The sequence below is a fragment of the Symsagittifera roscoffensis genome, chromosome 5 (assembly GCF_963678635.1).
Source record: "Symsagittifera roscoffensis chromosome 5, txSymRosc1.1, whole genome shotgun sequence".
In the NCBI taxonomy this organism is placed as follows: Eukaryota; Metazoa; Xenacoelomorpha; order Acoela; family Convolutidae; genus Symsagittifera; species Symsagittifera roscoffensis.
In genome coordinates, this window is record NC_087066.1 from 32,415,271 (window position 1) to 32,428,579 (window position 13,309).

Consider the following 13,309-nt stretch of genomic DNA (forward strand, 5'->3'; position numbering starts at 1 on the left):
AAGACCACCGTGTTTGTCTTTCTTTTTCGACTTTGACTTGTCATCGTCATCTTTGTCTCCTCCGAAGCCAAATCCAAAATTGAAGCCACCATCTTTGTCTTTTCCTTCTTGGTGTTTCTTGTGCCTGTGTTTGTCTCCTTTTCCGTCAATGTCAAGCCCGCCGCCTAGGTTGACATCAAGACCACCGTCTTTGTCTTTCTTTCCCGACTTTGACTTGTCATCATCGTCCTTGTCTCCTCCGAAGCCATATCCGAAATTGAAGCCATCGTCTTTGTCTTTACCTTCTGTGTTTTTCTTGTGCTTGTTTTTGTCTCTTTGTCCATCAATGTCAAGCCCTCCGCCTAAGTTGACGTCAAGACCACCGTGTTTGTCTTTCTTCTTCGACTTTGATTTGTCATCGTCATCTTTGTCTCCTCCGAAGCCATAGCCAAACTTGAAGCCACCGTCTCTGTCTTTATCTTCTTTGTCTTTCTCGTGCTTGTGTTTGTCTCCTTTTCCGTCAATGTCAAGCCCTCCGCCTAAGTTGACGTCAAGATTACCGACTTTGTCTTTCTTTTTTGACTTTGACTTGTCATCGTCATCTTTGTCTCCTCCGAAGCCAAAGCCAAACTTGAAGCCACCGTCTCTGTCTTTATCTTCTTTGTCTTTCTCGTGCTTGTGTTTGTCTTCTTTTCCGTCAATGTCAAGCCCTCCGCCTAGGTTGACATCAAGACCACCGTCGTTGTCTTTCTTTTTCGACTTTGACTTTTCATCGTCATTTTTATCTCCTCCGAAGCCAAATCCAAATTTGAAGCCACCATCTTTTTCTTTTCCTTCTCGGTGTTTCTTGTGCCTGTGTTTGTCTCCTTTTCCGTCAATGTCGAGCCCGCCACCTAGGTTGACATCAAGACCACCGTCTTTGTCTTTCTTTCCCGACTTTGACTTGTCATCATCGTCCTTGTCTCCTCCGAAGCCATATCCAAAATTGAAGCCATCGTCTTTGTCCTTACCTTCCTTGTCTTTCTTGTGCTTGTTTTTGTCTCCTTTTCCGTCAATGTCAAGCCCTCCGCTTAAATTGACGTCAAGACCACCGTGTTTGTCTTTCTTCTTCGACTTTGATTTGTCATCGTCATCTTTGTCTCCTCCGAAGCCAAAGCCAAACTTGAAGCCACCGTCTCTGTCTTTATCTTCTTTGTATTTCTCGTGCTTGTGTTTGTCTCCTTTTCCGTCAATGTCAAGCCCTCCGCCTAAGTTGACGTCAAGACCACCGTCTTTATCTTTCTTTTTCGACTTTGACTTGTCATCGTCATCTTTGTCTCCTCCGAAGCCAAATCCAAATTTGAAGCCACCATCTTTGTCTTTTCCTTCTTGGTGTTTCTTTTGCCTGTGTTTGTCTCCTTTTCCGTCACTGTCAAGCCCGCCACCCAGGTTGACATCAAGAACACCGTCTTTGTCTTTCTTTCCCGACTTTGATTGGTCATCGTCATCTTTGTCTCCTCCGAAGCCAAATCCAAATTTGAAGCCACCATCTTTGTCTTTTCCTTCTTGATGTTTCTTGTGCCTGTGTTTGTCTCCTTTTCCGTCAAGGTCAAGCCTGCCGCCTAGGTTGACATCACGACCACCGTCTTTGTCTTTCTTTCCCGACTTTGACTTGTCATCGTCATCTTTGTCTCCTACGAAGCCAAAGCCAAATTTGAAGCCACCGTCTCTGTCTTTATCTTCTTTGTCTTTCTCGTGCTTGTGTTTGTCTCCTTTTCCGTCAATGTCAAGCCCTCCGCCTAAGTTGACGTCAAGACCACCGTCTTTGTCTTTCTTTTTCGACTTTGACTTGTCATCGTCATCTTTGTCTCCTCCGAAGCCAAATCCAAATTTGAAGCCACCGTCTCTGTCTTTATCTTCTTTGTCTTTCTCGTGCTTGTGTTTGTCTCTTTTTCCGTCAATGTCAAGCCCTCCGCCTAAGTTGACGTCAAGATCACCGTCTTTGTCTTTCTTTTTTGACTTTGACTTGTCATCGTCATCTTTGTCTCCTCCGAAGCCAAAGCCAAACTTGAAGCCACCGTCTCTGCCTGTATCTTCTTTGTCTTTCTCGTGCTTGTGTTTGTCTTCTTTTCCGTCAATGTCAAGCCCTCCACCTAGGTTGACATCAAGACCACCGTCTTTGTCTTTCTTTTTTGACTTTGACTTGTCATCGTCATCTTTATCTCCTCCGAAGCCAAATCCAAATTTGAAGCCACCATCTTTGTCTTTTCCTTCTCGGTGTTTCTTGTTCCTGTGTTTGTCTCCTTTTCCGTCAATGTCAAGCCCGCCGACTAGGTTGACGTCAAGATCACCGTCTTTGTCCTTCTTTTTCGACTTTGACTTGTCATCGTCATCTTTGTCTCCTCCGAAGCCAAAGCCAAATTTGAAGCCACCGTCTTTGTCTTTATCTTCTTTGTCTTTCTCGTGCTTGTGTTTGTCTCCTTTTCCGTCAATGTCAAGCCCTCCGCCTAAGTTGACGTCAAGACCACCGTCTTTGTCTTTCTTTTTCGACTTTGACTTGTCATCGTCATCTTTGTCTCCTCCGAAGCCAAATCCAATTTTGAAGCCACCGTCTCTGTCTTTATCTTCTTTGTCTTTCTCGTGCTTGTGTTTGTCTCTTTTTCTGTCAATGTCAAGCCCTCCGCCTAAGTTGACGTCAAGATCACCGTCTTTGTCTTTCTTTTTCGACTTTGACTTGTCATCGTCATCTTTGTCTCCTCCGAAGCCAAAGCCAAACTTGAAGCCACCGTCTCTGTCTTTATCTTCTTTGTCTTTCTCGTGCTTGTGTTTGTCTTCTTTTCCCTCAATGTCAAGCCCTCCGCCTAGGTTGACATCAAGACCACCGTCTTTGTCTTTCTTTTTCGACTTTGACTTGTCATCGTCATCTTTATCTCCTCCGAAGCCAAATCCAAATTTGAAGCCACCATCATTGTCTTTTCCTTCTCGGTGTTTCTTGTTCCTGTGTTTGTCTCCTTTTCCGTCAATGTCAAGCCCGCCGCCTAGGTTGACGTCAAGATAACCGTCTTTGTCCTTCTTTTTCGACTTTGACTTGTCATCGTCATCTTTGTCTCCTCCGAAGCCAAAGCCAAATTTGAAACCACCGTCTCTGTCTTCATCTTCTTTGTCTTTCTCGTGCTTGTGTTTGTCTCTTTTTCCGTCAATGTCAAGCCCTCCGCCTAAGTTGACGTCAAGACCACCGTCTTTGTCTTTCTTTTTCGACTTTGACTTGTCATCGTCATCTTTGTCTCCTCCGAAGCCAAAGCCGAATTTGAAACCACCGTCTCTGTCTTTATCTTCTTTGTCTTTCTCGTGCTTGTGTTTGTCTCCTTTTCCGTCAATGTCAAGCCCTCCGCCTAAGTTGACGTCAAGACCACCGTCTTTGTCTTTCTTTTTCGACTTTGACTTGTCATCGTCATCTTTGTCTCCTCCGAAGCCAAATCCAAATTTGAAGCCACCATCTCTGTCTTTATCTTCTTTGTCTTTCTCGTGCTTGCGTTTGTCCCTTTTTCCGTCAATGTCAAGCCCTCCGCCTAAGTTGACGTCAAGACCACCGTCTTTTTCTTTCTTTTTCGACTTTGACTTGTCATCGTCATCTTTGTCTCCTCCGAAGCCAAAGCCGAATTTGAAACCACCGTCTCTGTCTTTATTTTCTTTGTCTTTCTCGTGCTTGTGTTTGTCTCCTTTTCCGTCAATGTCAAGCCCTCCGCCTAAGTTGACGTCAAGACCACCGTCTTTGTCTTTCTTTTTCGACTTTGGCTTGTCATCGTCATCTTTGTCTCCTCCGAAGCCAAATCCAAATTTGAAGCCACCATCTCTGTCTTTATTTTCTTTGTCTTTCTCGTGCTTGCGTTTGTCCCTTTTTCCGTCAATGTCAAGCCCTCCGCCTAAGTTGACGACAAGATCACCGTCTTTGTCTTTCTTTTTTGACCTTGACTTGTCATTGTCATCTTTGTCTCCTCCGAAGCCAAATCCAAATTTGAAGCCACCGTCTCTGTCTTTATCTTCTTTGTCTTTCTCGTGCTTGTGTTTGTCTCCTTTTCCGTCAATGTCAAGCCCTCCGCCTAAGTTGACGTCAAGACCACCGTCTTTGTCTTTCTTTTTCGACTTTGACTTGTCATCGTCATCTTTGTCTCCTCCGAAGCCAAATCCAAATTTGAAGCCACCGTCACTGTCTTTATCTTCTTTGTCTTTCTCGTGCTTGCGTTTGTCCCTATTTCCGTCAATGTCAAGCCCTCCGCCTAAGTTGACGTCAAGATCACCGTCTTTGTCTTTCTTTTTTGACTTTGACTTGTCATTGTCATCTTTGTCTCCTCCGAAGCCAAATCCAAATTTGAAGCCACCATCTTTGTCTTTTCCTTCGTGGTGTTTCTTGTGCCTGTGTTTGTCTCCTTTTCCGTCAATGTCAAGCCCGCCGCCTAGGTTGACATCAAGACCACTGTCTTTGTCTTTCTTTCCCGATTTTGACTTGTCATCGTCATCTTTGTCTCCTCCGAAGCCAAAGCCAAATTTGAAGCCACCGTCTCTGTCTTTATCTTCTTTGTCTTTCTCGTGCTTGTGTTTGTCTCCTTTTCCGTCAATGTCAAGCCCTCCGCCTAAGTTGACGTCAAGACCACCGTCTTTGTCTTTCTTTTTCGACTTTGACTTGTCATCGTCATCTTTGTCTCCTCCGAAGCCAAATCCAAATTTGAAGCCACCATCTTTGTCTTTTCCTTCTTGGTGTTTCTTGTGCCTGTGTTTGTCTCCTTTTCCGTCAATGTCAAGCCCGCCGCCTAGGTTGACGTCAAGACCACCGTCTTTGTCTTTCTTTTTCGACTTTGACTTGTCATCGTCATCTTTGTCTCCTCCGAAGCCAAATCCAAATTTGAAGCCACCGTCTCTGTCTTTATCTTCTTTGTCTTTCTCGTGCTTGTGTTTGTCTCTTTTTCCGTCAATGTCAAGCCCTCCGCCTAAGTTGACGTCAAGACCACCGTCTTTGTCTTTCTTTTTCGACTTTGACTTGTCATCGTCATCTTTGTCTCCTCCGAAGCCAAAGCCAAATTTGAAACCACCGTCTCTGTCTTTATCTTCTTTGTCTTTCTCGTGCTTGTGTTTGTCTCCTTTTCCGTCAATGTCAAGCCCTCCGCCTAAGTTGACGTCAAGACCACTGTCTTTGTCTTTCTTTCCCGATTTTGACTTGTCATCGTCATCTTTGTCTCCTCCGAAGCCAAAGCCAAATTTGAAGCCACCATCTTTGTCTTTTCCTTCTTGGTGTTTCTTGTGCCTGTGTTTGTCTCCTTTTCCGTCAATGTCAAGCCCGCCGCCTAGGTTGACGTCAAGACCACCGTCTTTGTCTTTCTTTTTCGACTTTGACTTGTCATCGTCATCTTTGTCTCCTCCGAAGCCAAATCCAAATTTGAAGCCACCGTCTCTTTCTTTATCTTCTTTGTCTTTCTCGTGCTTGTGTTTGTCTCTTTTTCCGTCAATGTCAAGCCCTCCGCCTAAGTTGACGTCAAGACCACCGTCTTTGTCTTTCTTTTTCGACTTTGACTTGTCATCGTCATCTTTGTCTCCTCCGAAGCCAAAGCCAAATTTGAAACCACCGTCTCTGTCTTTATCTTCTTTGTCTTTCTCGTGCTTGTGTTTGTCTCCTTTTCCGTCAATGTCAAGCCCTCCGCCTAAGTTGACGTCAAGACCACTGTCTTTGTCTTTCTTTCCCGATTTTGACTTGTCATCGTCATCTTTGTCTCCTCCGAAGCCAAAGCCAAATTTGAAGCCACCATCTTTGTCTTTTCCTTCTTGGTGTTTCTTGTGCCTGTGTTTGTCTCCTTTTCCGTCAATGTCAAGCCCGCCGCCTAGGTTGACGTCAAGACCACCGTCTTTGTCTTTCTTTTTCGACTTTGACTTGTCATCGTCATCTTTGTCTCCTCCGAAGCCAAATCCAAATTTGAAGCCACCGTCTCTGTCTTTATCTTCTTTGTCTTTCTCGTGCTTGTGTTTGTCTCCTTTTCCGTCAATGTCAAGCCCTCCGCCTAAGTTGACGTCAAGACCACCGTCTTTGTCTTTCTTTTTCGACTTTGACTTGTCATCGTCATCTTTGTCTCCTCCGAAGCCAAATCCAAATTTGAAGCCACTATCTTTGTCTTTTCCTTCTTGGTGTTTCTTGTGCCTGTGTTTGTCTCCTTTTCCGTCAATGTCAAGCCCGCCGCCTAGGTTGACGTCAAGACCACCGTCTTTGTCTTTCTTTTTCGACTTTGACTTGTCATCGTCATCTTTGTCTCCTCCGAAGCCAAATCCAAATTTGAAGCCACCGTCTCTGTCTTTATCTTCTTTGTCTTTCTCGTGCTTGTGTTTGTCTCTTTTTCCGTCAATGTCAAGCCCTCCGCCTAAGTTGACGTCAAGACCACCGTCTTTGTCTTTCTTTTTCGACTTTGACTTGTCATCGTCATCTTTGTCTCCTCCGAAGCCAAAGCCAAATTTGAAACCACCGTCTCTGTCTTTATCTTCTTTGTCTTTCTCGTGCTTGTGTTTGTCTCCTTTTCCGTCAAAGTCAAGCGCTCCGCCTAAGTTGACGTCAAGACCACTGTCTTTGTCTTTCTTTCCCGATTTTGACTTGTCATCGTCATCTTTGTCTCCTCCGAAGCCAAAGCCAAATTTGAAGCCACCATCTTTGTCTTTTCCTTCTTGGTGTTTCTTGTGCCTGTGTTTGTCTCCTTTTCCGTCAATGTCAAGCCCGCCGCCTAGGTTGACGTCAAGACCACCGTCTTTGTCTTTCTTTTTCGACTGTGACTTGTCATCGTCATCTTTGTCTCCTCCGAAGCCAAATCCAAATTTGAAGCCACCGTCTCTGTCTTTATCTTCTTTGTCTTTCTCGTGCTTGTGTTTGTCTCCTTTTCCGTCAATGTCAAGCCCTCCGCCTAAGTTGACGTCAAGACCACCGTCTTTGTCTTTCTTTTTCGACTTTGACTTGTCATCGTCATCTTTGTCTCCTCCGAAGCCAAATCCAAATTTGAAGCCACTATCTTTGTCTTTTCCTTCTTGGTGTTTCTTGTGCCTGTGTTTGTCTCCTTTTCCGTCAATGTCAAGCCCGCCGCCTAGGTTGACGTCAAGACCACCGTCTTTGTCTTTCTTTTTCGACTTTGACTTGTCATCGTCATCTTTGTCTCCTCCGAAGCCAAATCCAAATTTGAAGCCACCGTCTCTGTCTTTATCTTCTTTGTCTTTCTCGTGCTTGTGTTTGTCTCTTTTTCCGTCAATGTCAAGCCCTCCGCCTAAGTTGACGTCAAGACCACCGTCTTTGTCTTTCTTTTTCGACTTTGACTTGTCATCGTCATCTTTGTCTCCTCCGAAGCCAAAGCCAAATTTGAAACCACCGTCTCTGTCTTTATCTTCTTTGTCTTTCTCGTGCTTGTGTTTGTCTCCTTTTCCGTCAAAGTCAAGCGCTCCGCCTAAGTTGACGTCAAGACCACTGTCTTTGTCTTTCTTTCCCGATTTTGACTTGTCATCGTCATCTTTGTCTCCTCCGAAGCCAAAGCCAAATTTGAAGCCACCATCTTTGTCTTTTCCTTCTTGGTGTTTCTTGTGCCTGTGTTTGTCTCCTTTTCCGTCAATGTCAAGCCCGCCGCCTAGGTTGACGTCAAGACCACCGTCTTTGTCTTTCTTTTTCGACTTTGACTTGTCATCGTCATCTTTGTCTCCTCCGAAGCCAAATCCAAATTTGAAGCCACCGTCTCTGTCTTTATCTTCGTTGTCTTTCTCGTGCTTGTGTTTGTCTCCTTTTCCGTCAATGTCAAGCCCTCCGCCTAAGTTGACGTCAAGACCACCGTCTTTGTCTTTCTTTTTCGACTTTGACTTGTCATCGTCATCTTTGTCTCCTCCGAAGCCAAAGCCAAACTTGAAACCACCGTCTCTGTCTTTATCTTCTTTGTCTTTCTCGTGCTTGTGTTTGTCTCCTTTTCCGTCAATGTCAAGCCCTCCGCCTAAGTTGACGTCAAGACCACTGTCTTTGTCTTTCTTTCCCGATTTTGACTTGTCATCGTCATCTTTGTCTCCTCCGAAGCCAAAGCCAAATTTGAAGCCACTATCTTTGTCTTTTCCTTCTTGGTGTTTCTTGTGCCTGTGTTTGTCTCCTTTTCCGTCAATGTCAAGCCCGCCGCCTAGGTTGACGTCAAGACCACCGTCTTTGTCTTTCTTTTTCGACTTTGACTTGTCATCGTCATCTTTGTCTCCTCCGAAGCCAAATCCAAATTTGAAGCCACCGTCTCTGTCTTTATCTTCTTTGTCTTTCTCGTGCTTGTGTTTGTCTCCTTTTCCGTCAATGTCAAGCCCTCCGCCTAAGTTGATGTCAAGACCACCGTCTTTGTCTTTCTTTTTCGACTTTGACTTGTCATCGTCATCTTTGTCTCCTCCGAAGCCAAATCCAAATTTGAAGCCACCATCTTTGTCTTTTCCTTCTTGGTGTTTCTTGTACCTGTGTTTGTCTCCTTTTCCGTCAATGTCAAGCCCGCTGCCTAGGTTGACGTCAAGACCACCGTCTTTGTTTTTCTTTTTCGACTTTGACTTGTCATCGTCATCTTTGTCTCCTCCGAAGCCAAATCCAAAATTGAAGCCACCGTCTTTGTCTTTATCTTCTTTGTCTTTCTCGTGCTTGTGTTTGTCCCTTTTTCCGTCAATGTCAAGCCCTCCGCCTAAGTTGACGTCAAGACCACCGTCTTTGTCTTTCTTTTTCGACTTTGACTTGTCATCGTCATCTTTGTCTCCTCCGAAGCCAAATCCAAATTTGAAGCCACCGTCTCTGTCTTTATCTTCTTTGTCTTTCTCGTGCTTGTGTTTGTCTTCTTTTCCGTCAATGTCAAGCCCTCCGCCTAAGTTGACGTCAAGATCACCGTCTTTGTCTTTCTTTTTTGACTTTGACTTGTCATTGTCATCTTTGTCTCCTCCGAAGCCAAATCCAAATTTGAAGCCACCATCTTTGTCTTTTCCTTCGTGGTGTTTCTTGTGCCTGTGTTTGTCTCCTTTTCCGTCAATGTCAAGCCCGCCGCCTAGGTTGACATCAAGACCACTGTCTTTGTCTTTCTTTCCCGATTTTGACTTGTCATCGTCATCTTTGTCTCCTCCGAAGCCAAAGCCAAATTTGAAGCCACCGTCTCTGTCTTTATCTTCTTTGTCTTTCTCGTGCTTGTGTTTGTCTCCTTTTCCGTCAATGTCAAGCCCTCCGCCTAAGTTGACGTCAAGACCACCGTCTTTGTCTTTCTTTTTCGACTTTGACTTGTCATCGTCATCTTTGTCTCCTCCGAAGCCAAATCCAAATTTGAAGCCACCATCTTTGTCTTTATCTTCTTGGTGTTTCTTGTGCCTGTGTTTGTCTCCTTTTCCGTCAATGTCAAGCCCGCCGCCTAGGTTGACGTCAAGACCACCGTCTTTGTCTTTCTTTTTCGACTTTGACTTGTCATCGTCATCTTTGTCTCCTCCGAAGCCAAATCCAAATTTGAAGCCACCGTCTCTGTCTTTATCTTCTTTGTCTTTCTCGTGCTTGTGTTTGTCTCTTTTTCCGTCAATGTCAAGCCCTCCGCCTAAGTTGACGTCAAGACCACCGTCTTTGTCTTTCTTTTTCGACTTTGACTTGTCATCGTCATCTTTGTCTCCTCCGAAGCCAAAGCCAAATTTGAAACCACCGTCTCTGTCTTTATCTTCTTTGTCTTTCTCGTGCTTGTGTTTGTCTCCTTTTCCGTCAATGTCAAGCCCTCCGCCTAAGTTGACGTCAAGACCACCGTCTTTGTCTTTCTTTTTGGACTTTGACTTGTCATCGTCATATTTGTCTCCTCCGAAGCCAAATCCAAATTTGAAGCCACCGTCTCTGTCTTTATCTTCTTTGTCTTTCTCGTACTTGTGTTTGTCTCCTTTTCCGTCAATGTCAAGCCCTCCGCCTAAGTTGACGTCAAGTCCACCGTCTTTGTCTTTCTTTTTCGACTTTGACTTGTCATCGTTATCTTTGTCTCCTCCGAAGCCAAATCCAAATTTGAAGCCACCATCTTTGTCTTTTCCTTCTTGGTGTTTCTTGTGCCTGTGTTTGTCTCCTTTTCCGTCAATGTCAAGCGCACCGCCTAGGTTGACATCATGACCACCGTTTTTGTCTTTCTTTCCCGACTTTGACTTGTCAATGTCATCTTTGTCTCCTCCGAAGCCAAAGCCAAATTTGAAGCCACCGTCTCTGTCTGTATCTTCTTTGTCTTTCTCGTGCTTGTGTTTGTCTCCTTTTCCGTCAATGTCAAGCCCTCCGCCTAAGTTGACGTCAAGATCACCGTCTTTGTCTTTCTTTTTCGACTTTGACTTGTCATCGTCATCTTTGTCTCCTCCGAAGCCAAATCCAAACTTGAAGCCACCGTCTCTGTCTTTATCTTCTTTGTCTTTCTCGTGCTTACGTTTGTCCCTTTTTCCGTCAATGTCAAGCCCTCCGCCTAAGTTGACGTCAAGATCACCGTCTTTGTCTTTCTTTTTTGACTTTGACTTGTCATTGTCATCTTTGTCTCCTCCGAAGCCAAATCCAAATTTGAAGCCACCATCTTTGTCTTTTCCTTCTTGGTGTTTCTTGTGCCTGTGTTTGTCTCCTTTTCCGTCAATGTCAAGCCCGCCGCCTAGGTTGACGTCAAGACCACCGTCTTTGTCTTTCTTTTTCGACTTTGACTTGTCATCGTCATCTTTGTCTCCTCCGAAGCCAAATCCAAATTTGAAGCCACCGTCTCTGTCTTTATCTTCTTTGTCTTTCTCGTGCTTGTGTTTGTCTCTTTTTCCGTCAATGTCAAGCCCTCCGCCTAAGTTGACGTCAAGACCACCGTCTTTGTCTTTCTTTTTCGACTTTGACTTGTCATCGTCATCTTTGTCTCCTCCGAAGCCAAAGCCAAATTTGAAACCACCGTCTCTGTCTTTATCTTCTTTGTCTTTCTCGTGCTTGTGTTTGTCTCCTTTTCCGTCAATGTCAAGCCCTCCGCCTAAGTTGACGTCAAGACCACCGTCTTTGTCTTTCTTTTTGGACTTTGACTTGTCATCGTCATATTTGTCTCCTCCGAAGCCAAATCCAAATTTGAAGCCACCGTCTCTGTCTTTATCTTCTTTGTCTTTCTCGTACTTGTGTTTGTCTCCTTTTCCGTCAATGTCAAGCCCTCCGCCTAAGTTGACGTCAAGTCCACCGTCTTTGTCTTTCTTTTTCGACTTTGACTTGTCATCGTTATCTTTGTCTCCTCCGAAGCCAAATCCAAATTTGAAGCCACCATCTTTGTCTTTTCCTTCTTGGTGTTTCTTGTGCCTGTGTTTGTCTCCTTTTCCGTCAATGTCAAGCGCACCGCCTAGGTTGACATCATGACCACCGTTTTTGTCTTTCTTTCCCGACTTTGACTTGTCAATGTCATCTTTGTCTCCTCCGAAGCCAAAGCCAAATTTGAAGCCACCGTCTCTGTCTGTATCTTCTTTGTCTTTCTCGTGCTTGTGTTTGTCTCCTTTTCCGTCAATGTCAAGCCCTCCGCCTAAGTTGACGTCAAGATCACCGTCTTTGTCTTTCTTTTTCGACTTTGACTTGTCATCGTCATCTTTGTCTCCTCCGAAGCCAAATCCAAACTTGAAGCCACCGTCTCTGTCTTTATCTTCTTTGTCTTTCTCGTGCTTACGTTTGTCCCTTTTTCCGTCAATGTCAAGCCCTCCGCCTAAGTTGACGTCAAGATCACCGTCTTTGTCTTTCTTTTTTGACTTTGACTTGTCATTGTCATCTTTGTCTCCTCCGAAGCCAAAGCCAAATTTGAAGCCACCGTCTCTGTCTGTATCTTCTTTGTCTTTCTCGTGCTTGTGTTTGTCTCCTTTTCCGTCAATGTCAAGCCCGCCGCCTAGGTTGACATCAAGACCACTGTCTTTGTCTTTCTTTCCCGATTTTGACTCGTCATCGTCATCTTTGTCTCCTCCGAAGCCAAAGCCAAATTTGAAGCCACCGTCTCTGTCTTTATCTTCTTTGTCTTTCTCGTGCTTGTGTTTGTCTCTTTTTCCGTCAATGTCAAGCCCTCCGCCTAAGTTGACGTCAAAACCACCGTCTTTGTCTTTCTTTTTCGACTTTGACTTGTCATCGTCATCTTTGTCTCCTCCGAAGCCAAAGCCAAATTTGAAACCACCGTCTCTGTCTTTATCTTCTTTGTCTTTCTCGTGCTTGTGTTTGTCTCCTTTTCCGTCAATGTCAAGCCCTCCGCCTACGTTGACGTCAAAATCACCGTCTTTGTCTTGCTTTTTTGACTTTGACTTGTCATTGTCATCTTTGTCTCCTCCGAAGCCAAATCCAAATTTGAAGCCACCATCTTTGTCTTTTCCTTCGTGGTGTTTCTTGTGCCTGTGTTTGTCTCCTTTTCCTTCAATGTCAAGCCCGCCGCCTAGGTTGACATCAAGACCACTGTCTTTGTCTTTCTTTCCCGATTTTGACCTGTCATCGTCATCTTTGTCTCCTCCGAAGCCAAAGCCAAATTTGAAGCCACCGTCTCTGTCTTTATCTTCTTTGTCTTTCTCGTGCTTGTGTTTGTCTCTTTTTCCGTCAATGTCAAGCCCTCCGCCTAAGTTGACGTCAAGACCAACGTCTTTGTCTTTCTTTTTCGACTTTGACTTGTCATGGTCATCTTTGTCTCCTCCGAAGCCAAAGCCAAATTTGAAGCCACCGTCTCTGTCTTTATCTTCTTTGTCTTTCTCGTGCTTGTGTTTGTCTCCTTTTCCGTCAATGTCGAGCCCTCCGCCTAAGTTGACGTCAAGACCACAGTCTTTGTCTTTCTTTTTCGACTTTGCCTTGTCATCGTCATCTTTGTCTCCTCCGAAGCCAAATCCAAATTTGAAGCCACCGTCTTTGTCTTTTCCTTCTTGGTGTTTTTTGTGCCTGTGTTCTTCTTCTTTTCCGTCAATGTCAAGCCCGCCGCCTAGGTTGACATCAAGACCACCGTTTTTGTCTTTCTTTCCCGACTTTGACTTGTCATCGTCATCTTTGTCACCTCCGAAGCCAAAACCAAATTTGAAAATACCGTCTTTGTCTTTCTCGTGTTTTTGTTTGTGTTCTGTTCCGTCAAAGTCAAGGCCTCCACCTAAATTCATATCAAGACCACCGTCTTTGTCTTTATTTCTCCATTTTGACTTGTCATCGTCATCCTTGTCTCCTCCGAAGCCAAATCCAAATTTGGAGCCACCATCTTTGTCTTTTCCTTCTTGGTGTTTCTTGTGCCTGTGTTTGTCTCCTTTTTCGTCAATGCCAAGCCCTCCGACTAAGTTGACGTCAACGCCTGCGTGTTGGTCTTTTTTCTTCAACTCTGACTTGTGATCGTCA

The 13,309-nt window shown here is 44.7% G+C and overlaps 1 protein-coding gene across 1 annotated transcript in view; it reads right to left on the reverse strand.

Moving 5' to 3' along the window:
• The window catches only part of LOC134846306 (uncharacterized), a 47,983-nt gene that overhangs the window by 14,027 nt on the left and 20,647 nt on the right, over positions 1-13,309 (reverse strand). The gene's annotated exons all lie outside the window — the stretch shown is intronic.